A 4,523-nucleotide genomic window follows, 5' to 3' on the forward strand; every position below is an offset into this window, starting at 1 on the left:
CACCTCGAGATAAAAAAAATCCAAAAAATTCTTTGTAAAAGGAAAGGTTTTTGGACAGCATTGAAAGCTTATTGATTACTGCAATCACTATCACTATATTAGATGCATCACAGTTCCAAAGAAACGTACTTCGAAATTAAAAAAATCTAAAAAGATCTTTGGAATAGGAAAGGTTTTTGTCCAGCATTAAAAGCTTATTCATCAACGCCATCAATTTCTACAAAAAATTTTAAAAGTTTTTTTATATAAAAAAATACAAACGTTAGAGTACTCTAAATNNNTAAAAATTTTTATTTATAACTCATATAAATATCTCTTTTGGAATCTACTTATTTATAAAAAAAAAATATTTTGAATAGAATACTAAATTGGTGATCCAAAAATAATAAATTTTTGAATTTCAAATTATGTCATCCCTATCTCTGACTAAAAGGTATCGTAGGAGAAATAATAAGGGATCAATTGAAACCAATACAAATGGTAAAAATAAGTGGCATGATATTATGTAAAAGAGAAGATAAGGAAGATGTGTTAAGTAAATGTTGATTTATATAAAAAATATAAGAAGGAGTAAGTATGAAAGAAGATGATGAATTATATTTTATTATTCAATTTATACCTATTAAAGAAAAATAATATTAACATTAAAATCGTATCTATCTTATATAAAAATAAATAGTAAGAGACTATAAAAAACAGAGTAACCTAAAAAAAATAAATGACATAAGAGTGAAAAGAAAAATAAAGAAGAATCCTAAATTGTAACACTATATAATAACCATAAGAAAGAGTGAGGATAAAAGAGGATGAATTATGTTTATAGCTAATAAAGAGAAATAATATTAACATTGAAGACATATAGTATCCTATATAAAAGTAGAGAAGAAAAGAATATGAAATTATAGAGTAATCTAAAGAAAAATAAATGTCATGAGAGAGAGAAAGGAGAGAAAGAAAATGAAAAAAAAATCCTAAGCTATAATAATAAGGCACGTGAGAAGTATAAATAAAATAGTTAAAAGTAATTCAATTAAAATCAAAAGGATTAAAAAGTAATTTAAGTCAAGTCTTCTTTTTCATGGTTGGTTGAGTCACTATCATTTTCTTCTTCATTTTCTTCCTAATAAATACAATTACATAGTCACTTATTACATATATTTAGCAAAAGTGGTAGAAAAAAAAAAGATATATGAGATTATCTGAGGAGGGATGAAAAAATTATATAAAGTGAATGTTGATTTATATAGTAATATAACAATAAGTAAATATAAAATATAAAAATAAATTAAAATTTAACTCAATTTATACCTATTAAAAAGAATTTATTAAGACTGAAAGAATATAATAACTTATATAAAATTAAAGAATAAAAAAATATGAAAAGTAATATTTAAAAAATTCTATTAATATTAAAAGCATAGAGTAATCTATATAAAATTAAAACATAAATAAAATTGATATATTACGTATCAAATACAATTCAAATATGTAAATATAGTCCAATAGTAAAATTTATCTTTGCCAAGGAGAAGACGCGGGTTCGATTTTTACTATTTGCCCTTTCCATTACTCAAAAGAAAAATATGACTCTTTCTTAAATCTAATAAAAAATTATTTGTTGCATAGCGGTTCTAGAAAATCGCACCTCGATATCTATAAAAAAGCTATATTAGATGCATGGACTCAAAAGAAAATTCTGACTCTTTCTTAAACTTGATAAAAAACTATTTGTTGCATGACGGTTCTAGAAAACCGCACCTCGAGATCCAAAAAAAAAAACTATATTAGGTACATGGACCGCACCTCGTGATTCAAAAAAATAAACTATATTAGATGATTGGCAGCTCAAGATAAAAAAAAATCCTTGGACAGCGCAATCACTATCACTATCAATATTAGATGCATAACAGTTCCAAAAAACTCTTTGTAAAAGGAAAGATTTTTGGACAATGCAATCACTATCACTATATTAGATGCGTGACAGTTCTAAAAAAACGCATCAAGAAAAGGTTTTTCTACGGTGCAATCACTATCACTATACTAGATGCATGACAGTTCCAAAGAAACGCACCTCGAGGTAAAAAAATCCAAAAAACTCTTTGTAAAAGGAAAAGTTTATGGACACCATTGAAAGCTTATTCATTACCGCAATCACTATCACTATATTAGATGCATCACAATTCCAAAGAAACGCACTTCGAGATTAAAAAAATCCAAAAAACTCTTTAGAATAGGATAGGTTTTTGTACAGCATTAAAAGCTTATTCATCAACGCAATCAATTTTTACGAAAAATTTAAAAAGTTTTTTTATATAAAAAAATATAAACGTTGGAATACTCTGAATTAGTTGGATTCTATTCTCTAATAGACTATAGAATTTGTATATAATATTAACTAAAATAGTTTCAAATAGTTATATTTTTTAATAAAATCAAAGAAAGAGAATTTTAGAATTATTTTTATTTAATTTTAATAGAATTTTTAAATAAAAATAATTATATTAAATAAAATTTTTTACTTATAACTCATATAAATATCTCTTTTAGAAGTTATTTATTTAATAAAAAAATATTTTGAATAGAATACTAAATTGGTGATCAAAAAAAATAAATTTTTGAATTTCAAATTCTGTCATTTCTATCTCTGACTAAAACGTATCATAGGAGAAATTAAATAATAAGGAATCAATTGAAACCAATTCAAATATTTGATTTATATAAAAAATATAAGAAGGAGTAAGTATGAAAGAAGAGGATGAATTATGTTTTATTATTTAATTTATACCTATTAAAGAGAAACAATATTAACATTAAAATCATATCTATCTTATATAAAAATAAATAGTAAGAGACTATAAAAGACAGAATAACCTAAACAAAATAAATGACATAAGATTGAAAAGAAAAATAAAGAAGAATTCTAAATTGTAACACTATATAATAACTATAAGAAAGAGTGAGTATAAAAGAGGATGAATTATTTTATAGCTAATAAAGAGAAATAATATTAACATTGAAGACATATAGTATCCTATATAAAAGTAGAGAAGAAAAGAATATGAAATTATAGAGTAATCTAAAGAAAAATAAATGTCATGAGAGTGAGAAAGAAAATGAAAAAAAAAATCCTAAGCTATAATAATAAGGCACGTGAGAAGTATAAATAAAATAGTTAAAAGTAATTCAATTAAAATTAAAAGGATTAAAAAGTAATTTAAGTCAAGTCTTTTTTTCATGGTTGGTTGAGTCACTATCATTTTTTTCTTCACTTTCTTCCTAATAAATACAATTACATAATCACTTACTACATATATTTAGCAAAAATGATAGGAAAAAAAAAAGAGATATGAGATTATGTGAGGAAAGATGAAAAAATTATATAAAGTGAATGTTGATTTATATAGTGATATAACAATAAGTAAATATAAAATATGAAAATAAATTAAAATTTAACTCAATTTATACCTATTAAAAAGAATTTATTAAGATTGAAAGAATATAATAACTTATATAAAATTAAAGAATAAAAAAATATGAAAAGTAATATTTAAAAAATCCTATTAATATTAAAAGCATAGAAATCTATATAAAATTAAAACACAAATAAAATTGATATATTATGTATCAAATACAATTCAAATATGTAAATATAGTTCAATAGTAAAATTTATCTTTGCCAAGTAGAAGACGCATGTTCGATTTTCACTATTTGCCCTTTCCATTACTCAAAAGAAAATTCTGACTCATTCTTAAACCTAATAAAAAAAACTATTTGTTGCATAGCGGTTCTAGAAAACCGCATCTCGATATCTAGAAAAAAGCTATATTAGATGCATGGACTCAAAAGAAAATTCTAACTCTTTCTTAAACTTGATAAAAAAAAACTATTTGTTGCATGACGGTTCTAGAAAATCGCATCTCGAGATCCAAAAAAAACTATATTAGATGCATGGACCGTACCTCGAGATCCAAAAAAATAAACTATATTAGATGCGTGGCAGCTCAAGATAAAAAAAATCCTTGGACAGCACAATCACTATCACTATCACTATATTAGATGCATAACAGTTCTAAAAAACTCTTTGTAAAAAGAAATGTTTTTGGACAACGCAATCACTATCACTATATTAGATGCGAGACAGTTCTAAAAAAACGCACTAAGAAAAGATTTTTCTACGGCGCAATCACTATCACTATATTAGATGCATGACATTTCCAAAGAAATGCACCTCGATATAAAAAAAATCCAAAAAACTCTTTGTAAAAGAAAATTTTTTTGGACAGCATTGAAAGCTTATTCATTACCGCAATCACTATCACTATATTAGATGCATCACAGTTCCAAAGAAACGCACTTCGAGATTAAAAAAATCCAAAAAACTCTTTGGAATAAGAAAGGTTTTTGTACAGCATTAAAAGCTTATTCATCAACGCAATCAATTTCTAGGAAAAATTTAAAAAGTTTTTTTATATAAAAAAATACAAACGTTGGAATACTCTTAATTAGTTGGATTCTATTCTCT

Source organism: Arachis duranensis, chromosome 3 (assembly GCF_000817695.3).
Source record: "Arachis duranensis cultivar V14167 chromosome 3, aradu.V14167.gnm2.J7QH, whole genome shotgun sequence".
Lineage (NCBI taxonomy): Eukaryota > Viridiplantae > Streptophyta > Magnoliopsida > Fabales > Fabaceae > Arachis > Arachis duranensis.